Below are 23632 nucleotides of genomic sequence, written 5' to 3'. Positions count from 1 at the left end.
GGAATATACCTGTGGAAGTGACCTGTGGAAACCTCCTGGAACACCCAGTATATATGTACATATATCGTAAATTGTAGAATGTATTTTATTATTATTTTTATATTTTGGTTGCAAGTCAAAATTTTTGTCAAAAATAATATAAATTATTTCACTTGACATTCGCAATACGATTACTAACACGATGAATATCTATTTTATTTTTCATGTAGAATAACAGAATTTTTTAATTAGAATTTTCCAAATCATTAGATAGAATATTACGAATAGATTCTATGAGAGACAACTCTGTCAGATTCTTTCTATGAGAAATGATAGACAGTAATACTTAGCGTATAGTACAAACCACTATTGTGCAAGATATGAAAAAACTTGTTATTAGGGTAGATGTACTCATAGTACTCATAGTAGATACTGTGGGACGAGTACTGCAGTATGTAATTGTACATCAGAAAAATGTGTTGTGTTGATGATTTTCATCTTGATATTTCGAAAAAATTACTTGAAAACAAAAATTTTCATATTATTGTATTTTCTCCATTGAAGGATGCGATATTTTTTCTGTAATATTTATCTATATCCAAAAGAAGTTATTCCAAAAGAAATATTTAATATATTAAATGTCAGAATTTAAATAGAACATCCTATATAAACCTTCTTTTGAATTTCTCTTTTGAATAATTTTTTGAATAACCCCATAGGATATTAATCTTAACAGATAATACAATACCTTTCGAAATGATAATTAAAGAACATGTAAAAATACAAGATTCTTTTTCGCATTTCTGAATTTACAAATATGAATTTAAAAAGAAAAAATATTTACACATTTTTTTTTTTTTGAAACTACTTATCGACAAATGAAGCAACGAATTAAATTTACATTCTCTTGTCATCTCTACGATCTAATGAATTTTATCAAATCTTGAATTTTCAAAGAAAGTGTCATTTAGAAAATATTATGCGAGATTATTCTTATTCGTTATTAATCAACTTCTATGGAATGTTAACATAATCTTATCTGATATATGAACTTCTTTATCTTTATAGTATCCAATAACCAGATAGTAAAAACTCTTCCCGTTTAACTATAAACCGGCGTTACCATCGTAAGTAGATCGCCTCGTAGAGACTTTTAGTGGACAATAAATGCCACTTTTCTGGAAGTAGATTGCCACTTTTGCCTCATGGAATCGAGAAACATGACGATGGAAGAAGGACGTTCGTGTTATCAAATGTTTCTTAATCTAACTAGTTTAATAAAATAGATCAAACTATTCTTCATATTTCATATAAGGTTCCATTTCTTTAATGATACATTCTTCTTTTCTGAAATGAAACGATTTCCTAACTAGTCGTTTTCTTCATATTTATTTTTTCTTTCAGACTTATTTATCTCTATGTTCTTTGAAGATCAGTCAAAATTGCTTTCGTATTTATTCGTTTATAGATTATGGAAGTTATTTGTACAATAAAATTAATAATAAAATTCTCCATTATGCTTAACATCGTTTACTTCATTTCATTGATGAGTATACGCTTGATTAGACGTCATTACATTGAGTTTTATGAGTTAATAAACCATCACTTTTATAACACAAATCAAAATATAAGTAGGGGAACGAATATGTGTGCATGAAATTTACAAGAAACGTAAGAGATATAAGATCACAAGTTGACGTCGTTAGATAGCGTGTCCGCAAAGAATTGAAGTTGTTATTTGATCGTCAGTCTCTTGTGAAGTTGTTATTCGATCGTCAGTCTGTCGTAAAGTTGTTATTCGATTATTGCTTCCTTTCGCATCGTTTCGTTCGGCATACTTTGTCTCATCTAAAAAGAAAATTATTCATATAGAAAATTCTATAAATATGGATCGCTACATCTCTCTCTCTCTTTCTCTCTTTGTCTCTCTTTCGGCAACGATAGCAGTAACTTTTGTTTATGAACGATCTTAAAAGTACACATAATTATGTAATTTAAAATAGTTATAAACTATTTGTCAGTTTAAATAGCAGTATTATGATCAAAATCAATATCGTTAGGATCTACAGATAAAATAAATTTCATTTTCGTAATTCGTTGCATTTTCGGAAAGCGTGTAGATCGTTTTGATTTTGTCGATTGAAACTGATCCCCTTTTCTCATTTTTCTTAATGAAGAGCTTTCTGCCTTCTCTGTGTAATACTTTGTACGGCCCATTAAACTTGTGTTCTTACTGCGTCATTTCACAGAAAGAGAAACGTACCAGACATCAAATCCTTGTGAACGATCTTCTATTTTTACATCGGGTCGCTGGTGTAGGTTTTAGATTCCTGATTCGACGTTTTAGTTGTATAATAAAATCGAATGGACTTTTTTTCAGAAAACCCAACTTCCCATAAGGGGAATGATGTTCCATAAAGCAGTTCTGCTAATACATCATTAGATATTTAATCGCTGTTGAAATACTAAAAAGCATCAAATGCAAGACTTCCATTTATGGTTTTGCTTCGTGAGATTTAATAAATATTTCCAATCCGATAAAATTTTTTAACAATTTTTTAAGTTGAGAGAGTGTATTTACGATGTCGTTTTAAGATGCATCGTACTTGTTAATCGTATAAATTTTTCAAATAGATTACATACGACTCGAATTGTCTGCTTTGATTGATCATTATGTTCATAGATGTTCCGAATTTGCGAATTTAGCGAATCAATCCGCGATACAGACTGGAACTCTTTAATTATTAAACGCGCGGTAATCTCTGCAGGATTACCAACTTTTCTGCTTATTTGAAACTACACAAAGAACAGAGAAATCCTAAAACTTTTTGAGAGTCCTATCAACTCTTGATGATATCCTGTTATATACATCGTTTCCTCAAATCCTTGTCTCATACTTTTAATCCGATCAGTTGTTAAGTGTTTGAATCAATTATGTACGGTTGGACCAGGTGTTATTTCTATCGTATACGATGAATCATCGAGTGATTCACTCACAATAACCGTTGACCGAGAAAGATTCAGATTAGAAACTCAGCAAGTATTCTGATATCTCGTATCTGCATACTGCATTGCGGATAGTTTTTCTTTTCGTGGAAAACTCTCTTGGAATTTTGTGCGGATCATTTTCTACCTTCTCGTATTAACTAGCAAACCATATTGAGCCAGGAAATTTGCGCCGATTATAGACTTGGTTATATCAGCGGCTATACAATTTCACGTAAAGTCTCTTCGTAATTCAAAATCCAATCGTAATGGAATCGTACTAAAAGTTGATATACGTAAGCTATTTATTCCACGTATAGTTAATATGTACATTTTCGATGGTTGCTTTTTATATACACGCGCGGGGATAAATACATAAGTCGATATACCAGTTTTGTTTTTTTTTGGTACTTTCGAAGCTCTATCGGAAATGAAAAAACAGGGAGTCGCGGTCAATGACGAATAGTGGCATTTCCCAAGCGGTGATTACACGGTTCCTGCTACTTTTTGATCGAATTTCCAAACTGTTTCCAAACAATGATACTAATACAGGTCTCAACTGATTTCGAAATTATGTTGTTTCGATCGTGTCATCTTTTTATGAAAATCTTTGATCTCACTTGATACGAGGAAGAGCACTTTCAAATAAACCAAGGTTACTATTATAATCTTGGTTTATCTAAACCTGAAAATCTACCAGAGAAGTTTCATGATCAGTTCATTCAGTTATTTTCGATTGCGTATCGCGAATGGTTTGTATAGATTCCGATAACTTTGAAATTTACAAGATTCGTAGAATTCTTCGCAGGACATTGACTTCATTTGTTGAGGATGTAAGAATTGTCAAAGACATTGATTTCTCATTTTCTCAAGTTTCAATAGTTGACGAATTCTCTAGTCCCTCGTGATGAAGAAACAACGCGTCGGTTCGATCTTTAATTTTTCGAAAATCCCTTCAGTCAGAGAATCCATTGTAACATCGTACATTTACTTCGCATATTTCGAATTTGATTGTGTCACCACGTAGGAAAATTTCCTTGCAAATCAGGAGTCGTTCGATATAAAGTAAATTGTTCTTTGACCTGGCGAACCACATAGTTGGATCTTTTCTAGTTCCATATGCTATTTCCAGAATATTACATATTCCAAATAGAAATAAGTTCGATCGTGCTAACACTCGCAGACGAGGATGTGCTTTTTAAATTCTTCAAATATTCTTCACAACTGGTAAAAGAAATATAGAGAAATTATGTTACCTTATTTAAAAACGTGTCGAGGTTATTAATGATCATATGAATCAATTATCAATCAGCGATTATCAATTATCGTATGCGCTAATGAACAAAAAATTTACAATAGAAATCAACAAATAATTATCATAATGAATATATAAAAAATAGAGAAAATGAAAAAAACAAATTGATGTAGTTATGCTTTGTATCGTCTGAAAAAAAAGAAAATTATTTGAGACAGCGTTTCTAAATTCGGACTTCTACAATTTCATACCTGCGTATTTAGACTTTTGTAAATTGTACGAAAAGTATCAGACTGACTCGCGTTCATAATTAATTACTTATCGATATTCCTAAAAGAGAAATAAAAATGATTCAGAGATCATTTTCTTAGTTTATTTTGAATATGAGCGTGAGTAATTTTTGGAAAGAGCTGCAAAATTAGTAAATGATGAAAGCGTTAATTCGACGCTGAATATGAAATGAAGTTTGGATCGTAGTTAGATAAAGCGAGATGGAGATAAAAAGAGATAAGGAGGAAAGGAGAAAGAGAGAGAGAGAGAGAGAGAGAGAGAGAGAGAACGAGTAGCCTTGTATAAAAGAGGGATAGAAAGCAAACTTCGATGAATGGCCAGAGAAGCGAACTGTCAAAGAGAACACTATCCGTAATTACGAGAAATGGTTAAAATAGCAACGAGAAGAGATAGCAATTTCAAAACGTTTCACCGAACTCGATCATCTCTCGTTTCTTTCTCTCTCTTTCTCTCTCACTCGCTTGCTGTTTCTCTTTCTCTCTCGTTTCGAGCGTATCACTTTATTCTTTACTCTACTCATTTAGCAGAAATAATCGAATCTATTAGAATGATCTTGGTTCGATCGATACATGAATGAGTATTTCCGCAATCGACTACGTTCAGGAAACGATCATTATCGCGATCATTAGTCGATCATTTATATCTTCGATATTGAAAAGTGTAAAATTTTTCTTCGTTATTTTCCGAATATCGAAAGATTGTCAAGTAGTAAATCTTCAGTAATTTCATAGGATTGTCGAAAAGTCGGTAGACTTATTCTTACATTCTGTTAACTCGAAAAAAAATAAACTTAACGACGAACGAAAGAACGAACGTACGAACGTACGAACGAACGAACGAAGCAAATGTTTTACTAAAGTACTTTCATTATTCTTCCTTCTTTTTTTCCTTGGGATCTCCAACTAAATTAATTTATCATGACGTGCGGTAACAATGAGTCATCACATCTTGCGGTTTATGTGCGCAGAAGGAAGGAAAAGGTCGAAGGTACATTAGGGAGAGATCGTTTTGTTATATGTAGTTGAACGCCAGGTAATCCTCGAGGTCATTAAGTGGATAATGGTGACTTTGGTTCACTATCCATGAGTTCTCTCTCTCTCTTTCTCTCTCTTTCTCTTTCTCTCTCTGTCTTTCTGTCTTACGAAGTCAAAGAGATGGAAAGAGAGAGAACAATGATGAAAAAAACCAAAACGTTTTTGTATACTTCTACTAACATCATTCAACGATTCATATTTTTCGTTTATTAGCACTTTCATGTCCCTAGATTGACGAATTTGCTTTTTGAATATAGCACGTTGTAAGTAACTCAAATTTTCTGAGAAAAATTAAAAAATTAAGGAAACAATTTACTTTAAACATTTTTATGTTAAAACAAATAGAAAATATATATTGACGCGCGCTGGTTAATTCAGAGTACTTTTTGATTCTCAAGGATCACTTATCACTATCAAAAATATTTATCCTTGGAAATTGATTGAACACTTGCTAGGAAAATGCATAGATAAAAGACAGATTGATCCAGCTTAGGCATTTTTAGTCAAACCTGTAGTTTTCGAAAATGTGTTGAGCCGGGCAATAAATAAACGGAGAAAATAAACTCCTGGATAAAACAAACCATTTGTTTGGCGCTTACCCTTAGACATTTCGAGCTCAAAGTAGTAAGATAACCGGGTCTTACTGACAACCCTGCTGGTTCTCGAAAATACCTCACTCGAAGATAACCAGCATAACTAACGATACATAATAACGAAACACGAATATCCCAATCTTTGTATTTAAACACTTCAAATATATCTTTACGAGTTTAAATTGAGGAAGTACTACCTTTTATCACGCATCTTCTTCACATTCTCTAGGATCTCCAGGATCCATGAAAGAAATTGCATTCTCCCTGTTAATTTGTGGGAACGCAGCGAGCGGTATTTTGAAAATAATCGACCGAGCGTTGTGTATAATGCAACGATAAATGGATAGCGTGACTACGAAACGTATTAAATTTTTGATCATATTTTTCATAAGAATGAAAGATACTTAACATTTGAAATAAAAAATGTTCAAGATTCTACATTAATCACTATTTATTTTTTAATAATCCAACTACTTAAATTTAGTTAATTTTACTGAATAAATTTGTACCTGTACGAGGCAACACGTTTCTATGATAGTCCTAATATCCTGACTTGAGTGTCTCTGACACATGTTAAAGTACAAGACCAATCTAAATACACAACGCGCGTACCGTTTTTAAGTGACAGTCGAATATTACATGGTAATTAGTGATGCATCATCTAGTACGTGGTCACATACATAATTGCGATATTCGCGGCTGTTCATGTTGTAACATAATTATAATACACCGCATCTCTGCGGTCGGGTTTATAATTGCGATAGTAAAATAAATCTACCATAAGAATTTATTAATCGTGAATGTGCTCTCAATTTGTACAAGAGTCCATGATAAATCCTATAGTTTTGTCATTACCATGTCTATTTAATAAATAATTCAAACCTTTGCATCACCAATAAACCTACCATCATCCATAATATCCTACTTTATCGTCGTTTTAACATTATTAAAGAAAAAAAAAAAAAAAAAAAAAAAGAAATTAAAGGATACGGTTTAAATCTCGCCGGCGCGAATTATTCATAAAAAAGTAAGAAAACTCAGTGAAATTATGAAAGACTTTTAAATCTTAACAATTAGGTCAGAATAAAGAGAGACTCTCAAGGAACAACGATATTCGATCTGGACAATTTAATTGGCGCCGGTTTTCGTAACACTCTGAGAGCTCAAAATGAGAGGACGAGTGCCAACCTCTTGACATTCGAAATGAAGTATTAAGAAGCATACGAAAGGGATTGGCTTTTAGTTCTGCCAACAAGAGGATGAGACGTGGAAGATGCGAGAGAAACAGGGTACGTTGAAGAAGAAGGGGAATTGGCTAAAGGCGAATTTTGGTTCCATTCACATTTGGCCAAGGAAACCGAGGGAGAAGATGGGCAATTGAATATTCCACGAAAAGAGAAAGAGAGAGAGAGAGGAAAATGCACGAGTGGAAACTTCAGTACGATTGTTCCGGGTCCGTGCTCCATATTCACTCTTCTTCGTCATCTGCATATCGAGATTTCCGTTTTGATATCGTCATCGTTTCTATTCCTCCTTCTTTTTTCTTCACCTTCCTCCCATCCACCCTCTTTCACCCTCGAATCTCTTAAAACTCATGCGAGAAAAATTGAAGAAAAAAAAAGAAGGACAATATTTGAGATCTCGCAAGTACCTACCTATCATGAATTCCGAATGAGAATTTAAACTAGACCCGTTTGTTTATTCAAGACCGACGACGGTCATTTTCCTTAACGAGTCAGACTTATCACAATTTTTATTCTAACATTTATTGTACCATGAATATTGTCTTTTTTAGGATCTTTCTTCTTCTTCTTTTTCTTCTTCTTTTTTCTGTTCTTTTCTTTTTTTTCTTGGACTTAAGATCTCTTCATATTTCATCATCGTGAAAAATGTAGGTATTGTAAAAACGTTTAATAGTCCACTCGCACGTTTCAGTTCTATCTCAGTTCAGACTCGGTTCGATCTCTGTTCTGTCACTTCAATCATTTCAGTTTCACTCATTTATATTCACACATATCAGTTCAATATATTATCAGTCGGATAGTACAGATTCTATTTACTCTGTAGACTTTGAGAACGTTAAAGTTTTCGTCTATGAATAAAAGAAACTATCTATCGCTTCGTCTATCTCCATCTTTAACATTCTCGAAATTTATAAAGTAGAATCCAACAAAGTAGAGTAACTTATAATTTCACGTATACAAATTTTGTTGTTTTAATAAAATTTTTTTGTGATCATTTTATTTGACTAATTACAATCAAATAAACTTCACAGTTAAAGACGGGATTGGGCAGAGGGATCGAAAATCTTTTGTTCATAGAATAAACACTGCAAGCTAAAAAAGGTCAATTCTTCACACATTTCGTTTTAGTTTGTCTATGATATGAAACACGGAGGCACGAGGTGATTTTCTATAATATATCGTCCTCTATCTCCCAACTTTAACGTCTTTTATATTAGGTCGTGACATACTATATTCTTCTCGTTTTCTTCATTCATTCGTTGCCGAAATATCGCTTTTGCGTACCATTATCAAATTCACACACACAAATATTATTTTTCGTTTCATAAAAGTGACATTTCAGGTATCATTTTAATCAGATTTTCCTATGATCAATTAATCGTAACATCTTTTTCTTTTTTTTAAATTCTTAAATATGTCATAAAATAAAGGACACTTTCGTCGTATTTTCTTCTTTACTACCGAAGAGGCAAACACGCCTCGTAAACTCGTGAAGGAAATTCTCCTGTATATATGGTGCCAATGTTGTAAATGATTCAACGTGCAGAAAGTGCATCTGGAAATTTAGAGAGAGAAATTTTAATGTCAAAGATACATTTCATAAAGAACGATATGATTAACTGATTACAACAAAATTTTATTAAAACAACAGCTGAAATATCACTTTAAAATAATATTTGTATACGTGAAATTGTTAACGATACGAGACTGATTCTACTTTGTTCAACTCTACTTTATGAATTTCGAAAGCGTTAAAGGTGAAGATAGTCGGAGGAATAGATAATTTCTTTTATTCATAGACAAAAATTTTATCAGAATTTCGTCAGATTTCTTTAAAAAAAATATCGTTGATGACGATCAGAGAAAATATGATAGATCGGTAATTGAATGAGACTTTGGATCGAAAATTGTACATTTAAAATTACATTTGTATAACAAAACTTGTACAACAACGAACTGTATAACGAAAGTGTACATTTAAATTACATATAATAATATTAAAATCATTATGGCCGAACGATCGTAATAAAGACGACACGGAAACTAAACTAAAATGTTTTAATCGATGTTTAATATCTGCAATATCTGGTAATTGATAAATACTTCATCCTTCGTTGATAATGATATTTAAAAGTATCATCTATCAAAAAGTAATTTTTTTAAAGTTCCTGTATGATAAACGACGAAATTGTATTTAGTGAAAATTCTTTGTCTATTTTATATTATCTATCTTTTTCTCTCTTTCTCTCTCTCTCTTTCTCTCATATACGCATGTACATACACATATTAGAGACATTTGAAATATTTCTTATTTGATGGATATTTCGCAAGTATAATTTTTGACGAAGTAAGAAGTAATGCTTCTATTCGCTGCGCGATACCAAACGAGTAATTAATAATTATTTTAAGTGAATCTATCGGAAATTTGTGGTATCACGCGGTAACACACCTGCAGGGAGTGTCTTATGACATCACCAACGTGAAAAACATTGCCTCGTTATAACTTTTGATGAAAATTAAATTTTAATTCTATTTAAAGTTCAGCAGAAATCGTGACATCTTGTTAAATGTACGTGTGTGTGTTAACTTCGTCTTACTATAGCGAGAAATTGATTAATCTAAATATCAAAATTTTACATCCAGTTTAACTCTATATCATTTCGGATATTAATGCCTTAAATTTTAAGTTAATCGTTTGAAAAATTTCAAAGTAACAATCATTTAATTATAAACACATTTATGTTAAAAATTAAAGAAATATCGAACTGATTTAATCGAAAATTTTACAAATAGCCTTTGTGGAACGTTAAAATGTTTTGTCGAAAATTTTCGAGCAAATTAAACAATTATTTTCCAAATTGTGAAAATTTTATTATAAACACTTTTATATATGAAATTAAAGAAATGAAACGATTCAATTGAAATTTTACACATACATTCTATGGTACATGAAAATGTTTTCTGTATAAGTTCAAATAATTTATTTCATTAATTCTTTTCCAAGTGACGTCTATTTTAATATAATAATATTTTAAAACATATTAATATTAAAATATGATACAGTAGCAGAAATATTTAATACTTCAAATCGGAACAAGTAAGACGAATATAGTTATTATACAAAAAGAAAATTATCATGACGACAGATCGAAAAATCGATCGAACCTATTATGAGAAATTGTATCTGATTAAATAGAAATATTGTACGTTAATTCTTTAATGTTTTATTGCTTAATGCTTATTTCTTAGATTCCATAAATCTTCTTATCATAGTATATATAATATTTTATTTATTGCATAGTTTTCATCATGTTAAATCGTTTTTCGATATCAAATTATTTTTTTACATTTTCTTTTATCCTATATTTCTTTTGCTGACGTAGAATAAAAAGGAAAAGCTAGCTATTTATTCCAACAAAAAAAAGAAAAAAGAAAAAGAATCAACAAGATTAATACGCCCATGCTTTTTAGTTCAATTGCTGGATTTGCCTGCAAATCCAGCAAAAAATTTTTTGTAAAAGTTTCTGGCTTATTTTGAAGAATTACGTGATGTTGAGATTCATGGTGTACGAAAAAATGGAGATATTAATTAAACCTGTCGCAATATGATATATTTTCGTACGAGAATATATACGACGATCTGTTCCCTTTCTCCGTGTGGTCATGCAACGAGGATTAATTTACAAATTAAAAAAAAGAGACAGAATTTTGTCTGACAAATATTTTACAGAATGATATTAAAATCGTGAATTACAGGGACACAATGTAATGATAAGAGAGAATGACGAAGATTACAGCGTGTCAAAGTTGTCGAGACAATAGCCGACCAATTACAAAGGGTTGCGGAGTTATTTCATTTTCTGTTTCAGCACGCAAAGAGGTCACTAATCCTTCGGGAGGGATTTGCATTTTTGGGGCCATGCCGATAGAATGGCGAAGCTTTTACGTTACTCTTAGTAAAACTAATTTACCATTTAATTCGATTGCAATCGTGCGGAACGGCCGACTACTTTTTATTACAACAGTATCGGAGTAAACAAAATTTTCGTCCCCATTTTCGTTTTCAATTAAGCGATAAAACAAAGTAACGAAAACGGGAAATTGTCAAATCCGACACGCGTTACCCTACGCGTAAAATTTGCGATCTCGATATGTAAGCATTGTAAACGTACGAACGGTAAATTAGTAACGTTAATAAGCTACATAGTTTTGAGAGCTACTCTCTACGGTCGAAGTTTAATCGAGTCTGAACGGAGTAATTAATAACGAAGGGTGTACGATTAGTTTTCTACGAACGATGTGGTATTGCACGAACCTGTACAACAAGGTAATATTTAATTAGCAAGAAAGTCGATTGACCGAATGGAATAGTCTATAGTCTATACTTAATTTTCCCGCGAAAATCCGAAATATGTCGTCGTGACCAAATTTTCGATGAAGAAATTAATATAATAATCGTTATCTCGTTAAATTTCCTGAGGATCCCACTTCTCCGCTCTTTTTTCTCAAAAGAATTATCAAATTAATACGATTCATAAGAGTGGAAAATTAACGATCATTTTCGATGAAAGTTTTCCGGCAAAATTTATTACTCTAACTTTCCGGACAGTGGTCCTCGAATCTTATACGATTTCAAGTGCTCTTAATAAAATTGCTTGGATTAAAACAAAGTTAAGAATATGTTCGAGTAAACTGTGGATATATCTGAAGAGATTTCTTTTACCAATTAATGAGATTCGTACTGAGTTAGTTTGATGTTCCTCGTCGTATTAAACATTAACCCATAAGAGAATTTAATTGATCTCTCGATAAAATTAATCAGGACAACAGCCAGATTAAATATCTGATCTGTTTGAAACGATTGATAAAAAGTAGAAGAGGAAGATTATATACGAAAGATCAAAAAAAAAAAAATCGATGGAAATCAACTTCTAAGCGAAATTCTTAAAGGAAGTAAAATGACGTAAACGCACGCCTGTTATGTAGTTTTAACCATGCGAGAAAAAATGACAATGGGAATGCAATAAAATCAACGAAGCGAAAGCTTCGGTCCTGATCTAGGAGTGCTAGGGCCAAGCCTAGTTTCCATGACGATAACAAGCCTCACCTGGAAGGTAATTTTGCGATATATCGCGTTCAAGAAGAGATACATCGATCTTTAACCCAAAGGAGAACTAAAATAGTAAAGGTGGGTAGGGGAGGTGTTTAATCCCTCTTGGTTTCACGTTTGAATGATGAGCGTTCGACCATTCATGATTTTCGCTTCTATAACGCCGTAACCCGTATCCAGAAACAAATCTCCATGAAAGCCGAAACAAGAATAAAGGATTATCTAGAGACTAATAAAACGTTATCTTATAATACAGTTTAGGTTTATTAACTGATCGTTTAAACGATCCAATGAACGTATATATATCTACATATCATCTTTCCGGTTAATATACAGGATCGATTTTGATGACTATAGAAAATTTATCGTCATTTTTTGTCTGTTTTTTTTTTTTTCTTTATATATAATCGGATACAACCAATTTTTGAGATTGACAATACAAGAGATTGTCTTTTGGATCATTTGGATACTAACGACCGAAGGGACGCGCGAAAACAGATCTTTCGATATTATAGGCTATAAATAAAGTCGAGAAGACGAGTAGGAGCGACGAAGAAATTACGACGAGTCGTTCGTGTTTGTGTTTTGTCGTGACTAATTTTATCGAAGCACTTGACAATTCTTAAGGTCGTTCTTCTGATTATTTCTGGAAACGTTCAGCCGAATCTGTCGAAGACATTCGAAGATTGTTCAGTAAGAAAATCAAAACCCTCGATATAATCACGTTTCGTAACGATACCGATTTTTTGAATAATTTAATATAATAGGATGGAAGAGATATTAATGATATATTTTGTAATAAATATTCTTTGAATATTTTCCAGAATATATGATCACAAGGGTAACATATGTATTCGTCTGAGTTTAGGATAGGTCGGAGATAGAAACGCATAGCCCATCGTTCTCTTGTCTTTCCTTAAGATTAATATTCTCTGCTCGAAGAAGCTGCAACGTGACACGACGATGCATACGGTGGTGCGACCGACGGTAAGTGCACATATCTATTTTGGAAAAGGGAAATTGCGTGGCACATAGTGACACCGAATGCCTACTACCTCTTTGCCTAGGAATGATATTTCGGGTTATAGTATATCGTTTTGGCTAGCTTCGAATAGTCGATTCGATGCGATTCGAATTTCTGGAATTCGAGTTAATTTGAAATCGTCAATATAAAATTTCATACGAGACTTTATTCTTAGAATTTACGTGTGCTTACATAAATATTACTTATATATATAAAATACAATTTTCATCTTAGAAAAATTATTAGAATATCGATCAATTTTTCACGTACGATTGGACGTTGCAAAATTTCTTTAAATTATAGAAAAAGAAAGAAACTTTTACATCGATGCACTTTGCCAAATTTACATTTGTAATTAATACAGATTCTCGAAGAAAAATTTATATTTACGAACGTGTTTCAAATCGAGATTATTTTAGGATGCTCTTAAAAATTCTCTGCATTGTATTTTTATCGAAGTAGAAAATTTCAATAGAAACGACAACTTTGCTACTGAATGTTGAGAATAGGACATTGAGATAGTAGAAGATGAGGAAACTGTTATTCGAGATAGTTTTTCATAAGATTTTCTCTCTCAACGTTGTCCAAAATTGTCGCTCGTACATTTTCCCTTGTAGTAGACAGTAGAAAGGGTTATTTCCATCGAATCATTTTTGAAACTAGTGCATATGACAAAAGAGAAAGAGACACATTATTTTCTTTTCTCTCTCTTTCTCTCTCGCTCTCTTCAGAATCTCTTTTATCTCTTTTTTTATTTTTCTCAACGAAAGGGAATGTACCAAATGCTTATTCTGCAAACTTTCTTCCTTCTTTCTTACTCAATCTATCTTTCTCTTTCTATATTTCGATCGAAACATTTATGAGTGCAAGAAAAACGTCTGTTAGAAATTCACACGAGTTCTCTGTAGACTCTTGCAAGATACGTGGACGTTCAGTTAAGTTAAACAGGATAGAGAGAGCAAGAAACAGAGAGAGAGAGAGAGAGAGAGAGAGAAAGAGAGAAAGAAAGAGACGAAGATAAGGTGGGATAAAATGAGACATGAGACGAGTGTTTATTCAGTCGCAAGCATGGAACCGGCTACTCTACTTCGGGAAGAAACTAGCAAACTTAACGTTTTCTAACTTTTATCACTGCGCAAAAATTTCTTCGTAACTTTTCTCTCTCTCTCTCTCTCTCTCTCTCTTTCTCTCGGACAGACGGTAGTATTCTCGGACTTACGATCAGTAGAAATCACGTTGACTTTCCACGGTACTTCTATTCGCCAACAGTTCTATCTCCGCTACCATTGAACGCCTGATCGATAAGAAATATTTCTCGAGTCGGAGTGTAAGGGTTGGTTTTTGTGATCGTTCGCGAGCCATTATAGTTATTTTGAAAAAAAAAGAAAGAAAGAAGTGGTGGGAATCGAGGGTGGTTCCAGAGTTCTCGATTATTCGACATATTCGAGAAATGATCTTTCGTCGGTAAGAAACCTTTCTCTATATCTATCTCGATAATTCATTCGATGAAACATAAAAAAAAAAGGAAAAAGAAAGAAAAGGAATAAGGAAAAAGAAAAGAAAAACGAAATTGCAATAAGAAAAGATTGGAGGGAGGAATAGAGTTTGAAATAAGAGGAATGGATGGAATACGTTTCTAAGGGTAAAACTTTTTGGAAAGGGTGTGAATGCTACTGGTCGATCGAGTTCAACGTCGTCTATTTATGACGAATTTCGATGACTAGTCCAAGACTAGAAAGAGAGCCCTTTCTAAAAAGAGATTTCCTTAGTGCATTCTCGCGCGTGCGCGTACGTGTGTGCATGTATATGATGCGCGCGTTTGTGAGCCCTACTGCATTTTGTATTCGTCGAACGACGTTCGATAAAGAACGGGATAGCAACGAATTCGTCGAGTAAATTGTCGTCTGTGCAATCAGTGAGATCGATGGAGACGAAACTTCTCGAACGGTGGTGGTCTTCCTCTTCTTCGCTGCGAATTCAATTTTCTTGCGACGATGGTAAAAGTAAAAAGATAGAGATAGATAGTTAGATAGATGGATGGTTGGATGGATAGATAGATAGATAGATAGCTAGCTAGATAGAATGAAATAGAAAGAGAGAGAGTCAAGGTACTTTTGATGAAAGTTCAACGCGAGAAATGAAAATGCCTTTCTTACATTGTCGCATTGACATCGACTCGACTAAATCTCTTATTTTCTTTATCGCAAGTAGATGCTACTTTGTCAATTTAATATCGAGTACAGCTTCAAACGTCGTATCGAGATGGTATAGAGATATATCTACTTTAGAACGGTTACGAGGATCCCTGCAGCCGATATGATCCAGATTCTCTTTACGGTCTCGCCTATGGGCGTTGGAAATTTTATCGATCGATAGTTCGTTTGAGAATAATGCTTTTTATCCTGTCAGAATTTAATCAACGATTTATGAAAAATAATACTATATTTCATGTCGTATATTTCATGAAAATACAATTAAAAATTTTTACGAATTTTTCAACGAAAGAAATTCGTCGTAAACATTTCAATTTCGTTTGATTCGAACTAATTGAGAATTAGAAACTAATTGTAAATTTCATTTTAATTATCGTGATACATCGAAAAGCTCGAGTAAGTGGATTATTCGCACAGCAATATTTTTAATTGGTACGCGTACGATAAATTATAATTGATTCATAAATTTTCGGTTTATTCCTGTTATCAGGAAATGATTAAATTTTATCAAATCTCTTGGAAAGTTCAATTCGTTCGAGGAACTTCTGTCACTGATACGAGGACTATCTACAAAGGAATCTATTTAATCGTGCTCGACTAAAGTTCTTAGGTACACGCTACGAAAGTACACGTGCTACGAATTCTATTCTATTATTGTCTTCGCTTATTTTATACGTCGAACAGGTGTCTATTGGCAGTACACGGGGCCACGTCCATTTCGCAGTCAACACACGTGATTTTCTTGGCAAACATCGATAGACTAAATATTTTTACCTTGACTTCTCTTTTTCGTCGTATTTAGATTTTATCTCAAGGGAAGAGTGCAGATGTTTTAACAAATAAAAATGTCTATTTTTAATACAGATATTGCCATGTTAAACGAAATTTTTTTTCTGCGTTGCTTTAACGAGAAAAAGCTGCTTAAACGAAAAAAAATTTATTTATTTAAAATTGTGGAGAACGATAAAATTTATAAAATACCAAAATTTCATTGGCAATCGTATTATTCTTGATCGCGATCGTTAGAAAGTATATACCTCATATACAAATCGATAATCGATCGAGATTATAAAATAAAATTAACCTTATCCTACCTGCGGCTTTATAAAATATGTCTCGAGGGTAAAATCAGCGAAATACCATTCGATTTGTTCTTCTTTGCATTTTGCAAATTTTATAACACAATTTTTAGCGATTAAATTGTATCCATGAAATTCTCCCCCCCCCTGTCTCTCTGGAAATGCGTGTTAATACGCATAAAATACATTTGCTTGATTAGAATGCCAATAGAAAAGTTCTGTAAAATTCTGTTGAATTTTTTATTGCAATTCGATAGCTCTCAAGAAAAGAAAATCTATTTTCTTTTCATAAATGTTTCTTAATGTAAGACTTTTTATTGATATCCATAATCTTTAACGATATCCGTGATGAATTTAACAGACAGAATTACTCGGATCTTTTTACTTATAGAAAATAATCCTTAGACATATTCTTCTTATTTGAAATATTTTTCTTAAAACCTGCTTTTAAATGTTCTTTCAAGCTTCTCTACCAGTCCTAATAGTCTTTTATCTAATTTCTCACATACACTCATCTCGAATAAGGTTCGCACCTTCGTAAGTACCTTAGTGGCCATTACCTCATCTTTACACACATTCGTGCGCACATACACACACATATACACGTACACATACGCACATCTTTTACATTTTTCATTAATATTCTTGTAAAATACATAACGACTGTATACGATTTACATATATCCGAAGTTCGCATATTATACACTAATATGACGCATATTTTATATGCATATGTAAATAAATTTGTCGTGTAATCCGAATACGTTTACTATAGCAACATCAATTAATCTCGTAGCATATTTAACGAAAAACGGGAATTATTCAAAAGTATTTCGTTATTACTTCGAAAATTATCCCTTATAAAAAATATAAAACACGTCTTTTTCGAGATAATTCTTTTTCCATTTTCTCGGACTAATATCTCCTATCGTACTTATATCATCTCATATCAAGAATGCTTTTTCTGCAATGCCATTATTATTGCAAAACCATTTCCCAGAAGCTGTTTTTCTAGTCAACCATAAATTCCACTCATCGTCGACACCTCCGTATAACGTGGCACGTTGAACGAGCCAGACAAATATAGAAAGAGAGACAGAGAGAGAGGGAGAGAGAGAGAGAAAGACAGAGAGAAAGAGAGAGAGAGAGAGAGAGAGAGAGAGAGAGAGAGAAATAGATAGAGTGCACGTAATGGCTTTTATCAGACTCACACTGTCTGTACCATCTTTGAGTTCAATCATCTCATTTACAAAAATATCATTTACAGAAAAATTTCAGCAAATTTCCTCTATTTCGAATAATACGTTTATTATCTATCATTAAGAAAATCGACAAATATTTTCTATGAAATAAGATAATGATTTCTATGAAATAAATGTAATTATTTAATCAATGAATTTAAATCAATCGAATTTAAACACGAAGGAAATTAGAAATCTCTACGTCATTGATTCACTACTAAATAAATTTACTTTGGGAATTGTTATAAGGAGTAATACTAGTTCAAATCTGACTTAGAAGAGGAGTTATTCTCAAAGGTCGTTCATTGATCGTTCGTTGTAACCGAAGACTCGTCTTAATTAAAGTCGTTTATTACGACGATAAAATACTCGCAAGCAAGCAAGCATATAAGTACCTTTCTGATTTCGAGAATTAGCATGTAAATTGCTTTTATTTGTAACGATCTATTAATTATTAAATACTAATACGCAATATTAAAACATTTCTATTAACGTAATTCCATAATAATATTTATTATATCGAAATCATTATATACGAAGAGAAAGCACGAAAAAAAATATTTTCTTTCTTCGATCGGAACGTCGAGAAAAATTGAAGGGATTTCTTCCAAAAAACATTTTGCTAATTTTTCAATCTCTGCGTGAATAAGTGTTTGGCAAAAAAAGGTTAGAATGAAAGAAAAAAAGAAGCATAAAAAAGGAAAGAAAGGGGAAAAGAAAAATGAGAAAGAATGCGAAACAAGTGCTTGGCGGACTTTTTTCTTCTTTCTTTTTTTTCTCTTCTTTTTCTCTGAGTTTTGTTGATTTAACGACTCTCGTTTTCGTACCACGAAACAAACGTCACGTATATTACGAGCTCATAGCTTCCATCTACCCTCTCCGCTCATTCTTCCTCACCCCCTTTTACATTTCCTTTTCGCGCCGGTATAATCGAGGAAGAAGAAATCAAACGTAAAATGGCTGCCTCCTTTGCGCTCGCTGAAAAAGAATTCGATAAAAAATAAAACAAAATTACGGGTACGATGGCGAAAGGAAGTCGTCGGTACTTTATTATCGATATTTCATCAATATCGATCCACGTTCTCTCGCGATTTCTCTGCTCCTGTTTCAATCGGTATATTTCTTATCTCTAAAGCTGAGATAAGTACGAGAAGATTCCAAAAATTCTTTTTTTTTCTGTTTTCCGTCTACGAATTACGAATCATCTACGAATTTATTTCCACCGAAATTTTTTTATACGATTCTATTCACTCTGAACGATTCATTCTTGTCCGCCGTTTGTTGTAAATGCAATATCAAATGCTATAATGTTAAAAGATACAAAGCAAAATGTTCATTAATTTTACTTTTTAAGAAAACACGTATAGTAAGCATAGACACACACACATATATACATATATATATATATTTTATATACATAAAAATATATATATTATACATATATATTGTATATTTTATATTTATAGATATATAAATTATATATTATATATATATAAATATATAAATATTCAAGAATCTAAAGATCCTTGCTCGACATCTTGTCGAGTTATATATAAAATATATATATACATATATATTTTATATATACATAAATATATAAGTATTAAAGAATCCAAAGATCCTCGCTCAATGTCCTGTCGAGAGATGGTCGAATTAGAGACTTCGTATTACGATTCCCTTCAGAAATCGCTGACACGCTTCAGTGACAGATGACGAGTCTTCGGGGAATCGAAGACCTCGGCGGTACTACCAGCATCACCGTCGTTCAAAGCTACCCCGGATCGAAGGGTGTGAGAGTAAAAAAAAACAGAGGAAGAAAGGGTGAAAGAAAAAGGCCGAAAGGGAGTTCCTTAAGCTCCCCTTTCATTCGCGTTACCGTTATTAATTTCGCGACGAAAGGAGAGAGAAGCTCGAGGAAGTAAAAGAAGAAATGTTGAAGATTACTATTCCTCTATATGTATGTGTATATATGAGAGATAGAGAGAGAGAGAGAGAGAGAGAGAGAGAGAGAGAGAGAGAGAGAGAGAGAGAATGAGATTTGAAGGCAATTTACCCCTTCACCCCTTCACCTCTTCACCCCTTCACCTCATCTCAACGTGCCAATCCGTGGACGTGGGTATAGGCCTTTAGTCAGCGTTTCGAGAGAATCGAGCAATTAATCACGCTCTCTCTCTCTCTCTCTCTCTCTCTCTATCTATCTATCTATCTCTCTTCCTCTCTATCTAACCAATAGTATTCTCTTCATTGTAAAGATTCCTCCACGGATATTATCTCTTGATTTCAACCTTGGCATCATATCTCTTTCGTCATTGATATGGCATTTAATTTCGTTTCGAGACGTGTAACAACCAATCCTTGTCTTTCTTCCGTCATTCGAAAATATAATACATATATACATACATACATACATACATATATATATGTATATATATATATATATATATATATATATATATATATAAATGAAAAAGGTAGAAAAGATCCAAGTAGTAGAAACATTCTCCAACCGGATGAAATCCAAAAAAGGATTTTGTTAGAAATACACTTACCGATTGCTTGGATCATACGGAGAGAAACGGAAATTGAAAATATAGAAATTTATTGTTGTATACTTTCCCTCTTCTCACCCCTCCTCAAACCTCCTTCTAATTTCTAATAGTCATTTTATATACTTTTTTTTAGACAAGAGGATCGGCGAAGAAGATTTTTTTTTTAGAAACAGGAGTTTACAATTTTACATAATCGTACTTTAATTTCTTCTTTTTCAATTACGTTTAGAAAAACATTTTCGATTTATAGTAGACTTTTCGCGTGAAAATTACATGTAAATTATCATAAAAAATAAAATTTTCGTGCAAGTTTTTGAATATGTTTTATAAATCGAAACGTGACAAAACTTTTTCAAAATAGAATTTCAACAAACTTTTGTTATATCTCGATCTATAATTCTTGGAAATAGATCGACGATAATTAGTCTTCTTAAGGCAGGTTGAACAACACGGATTTTTTCGGAAAAAGAATTTCGCATTGAACAAAGAATATACTCGGAGTCTTAAATAATCGACCGTCGAGCTACGTCGTTGAAATTAATTAATTTTCCCGGACTCGCAATGCAAGAATAGGAAACGTCTGCTTCTGACTTTCTTTCAATATTACAGCAGTATTTCTATAATACTTATCCTTCTTTATCTTTCCGGTTTTGTCTCAACCATTCCCTCGGTCAAGGATTCATCTTATCGTTTCATTGTCTCTCTCTCTCTCTCTCTCTCTCTCTCTCTCTCTCTCTCTCTCTCTCTCTCTCTCTCTCTCATTCTCCGTAGTCGTTGACAGAGAAAATTCAGTTGCCAAAGAATAATTCCTTTTTGCAAGGAGTTTTCACTAGCTTTTGAATCAGAGTTGGCAACGACAACAGACGGAAGTTGAAATTTCCGTGAAGTTGGTAGGAGTTGACCTCGCCGAAAAGTTGTATAAAAATGATTGAGTTAAAATCATTTTAGCACGATAAACGCTGGTTCGCTTGGTTTGCTTGGTCGGTTGTCCGTTCGCTCGAAAGCCTAACGAGCACAGCATTTTCTCGTTCATTCGTTTCCCCATATCTCTTTTTCTCTTACTATTCTTGAAAACCGTTCCATAAACCGGGTACTGTACCCGGTGTATTGTTCCTCTTCGTCGTTCTACCTATTTTCTCCAATTACGTCGGGAGCGTTCGCAAAAAATTGTCGTCCTTCCGTCATGATCAAACTTTATGAACATCGCAATGAATGTTATAAAACGTTGATTCATTTTTTCGAACGTAATTACGCCCGTTTCGAGTTTTTAAAGAGAGGAACGCATTGTCGAAATAGAAAGAACTTTCTCTCTCTTTCTCTCTCTTCGTCCTTTTTTTCATTTTTATCTATAGTCGAAAAATTTTTCATTGGAATTATTCTCAAAATAATATTCATATAAAAGGATATCACGGAATAATGACAAATATAAAATGAAATAAAATAGAAATAAAAAAAAAGAAAAAAAGATCTATATCGTCTCTGTTATCTGATCGTCGATGATATTTCTACTCACGATATTGTGCGGAGCTAGTCGAAACTGGGGCATAATAATATCATCCCGCTTGTCCCGTTGGCATCGTCGCGAAAGTGCATCGCGTTGGAACATAAATCCGAAAATCCGACTTCGATTTCGGCTGACGCGAGGTACCTTTTTTTTGTTTTTGGAAAGTACATCCTGCTCGCATTTCAACCCTTTTTTCTCCCCCTCTTCCCTCCCCCATCCCATTTCATAATATATCGCCTTTGTCACTTCGAAAAAAGCGAAATAAGTACTTTTGGTATAGATCGGTCGATTTATTTTCGTGATAAAACATGATTACAACGATAAAAATGTTTCCGATGCAATATCAAACGAAAATTTGCCCATTCCAGCTGACAATATTTTTCCATTATATCGTTATTCAAAATTATCTCAAGAATGATATCTATTGTTTCTATAGTAGACAATCTAACCGTAAGCACATCGGGAACTTAATTCATTGTTACACGAGTCATGGTAGTGGTTTCCATTAAATCTCTCGTAATTGGAACGAATACAATGCGTAGCACGTGTCTTTGTAATAGATACTAACGACGACACATCACAACAATAATAGGATGAGAAGGAAAATGATGATGATAATAATGGTGATGATGAGAAACCCGAAGAAGGTATCTTGTGTGAGTTACCATTAAGAGTAATTCGTTGATAACTCTACTTGCTGGAAGTCTTAAGGGTATTACACTTTACCGCAGTAGGAGTAGCTTAAATCGATAATTGATGAAATTTTCTCCTGGAATTGATATTTTTCAAATTATTTATTTCAAATTATGATTTGTACGAACGAACTCATTTCTAATTTATTAATAACATTCTGGATTGTTCGTTTTCAAATAACTTATGTATATAAAGTAGATTTATTCTCAAAACTCGCGATACAATCTCCGATCGTCATTTTAAGGATTAAAAAATCGTGCTGTAATAAGTAATTCGATTTTTATATCTTATCGATAAAATTATGTATTTATCCGTATCTAACCGATTAAAATTCATCGACGTTAATAAGATTAACTTCTTAAGGCGATTAGTAAACTCGGAATCGATGGTAGAAGGAAGATTCTTTTTACAAAACAAACTTATATATCTTCGACGATTCGTGTTTGAAAAGTTACATCAATGAAATGCATGTATCGATCAATTAGTTCACATTCTTGTGATCATATTCAAATTGAAAAAATCTGCATTTTTGTTATTCATATTTATTTTTATTTGAAAAGGAAGAAGTATCGTCGAATTCTTTCATTGGCACAATATTGCAATATATTCGAAATAATTCGTAATAACAGTAATATTTATATTCGTTAATAATTATATGTAGAAAAATGAAGTATCGCGCCTGGCAACATGTTACACTCCATACAGTTCAATAATGTTGAGTGCCATCTATAAGTAAGAAATTTTCTTCTAGCCCTTTACTACAGGCAATATACTCATTGCGTTGCATTGGATGAACGTGTGATCTCTTTTCAGGCGCAATTTGAACATAAATAATTAC

General features: G+C 32.9%; 1 protein-coding gene across 4 annotated transcripts in view; it reads left to right on the top strand.

The window, feature by feature from the left end:
• LOC122628121 (inactive dipeptidyl peptidase 10) overlaps positions 1 to 23632 on the top strand; it is a 91314-nt gene that overhangs the window by 22429 nt on the left and 45253 nt on the right. The window contains exon 1 of one of the 4 annotated variants that reach the window (XM_043810011.1): positions 14611 to 14979. The exons of the other annotated variants lie outside the window; for them this stretch is intronic. The gene's annotated coding sequence lies outside the window, so the exon portion shown is untranslated. Of the gene's footprint in view, positions 1 to 14610; positions 14980 to 23632 lie in introns of those variants that run through there. 4 annotated transcript variants of the gene reach the window in all.

The sequence above is a fragment of the Vespula pensylvanica genome, chromosome 3, assembly GCF_014466175.1.
Source record: "Vespula pensylvanica isolate Volc-1 chromosome 3, ASM1446617v1, whole genome shotgun sequence".
Lineage (NCBI taxonomy): Eukaryota > Metazoa > Arthropoda > Insecta > Hymenoptera > Vespidae > Vespula > Vespula pensylvanica.
Note: the sequence above shows the minus strand (reverse complement) of the source record. Positions and strands in the feature narration are given on the sequence as shown.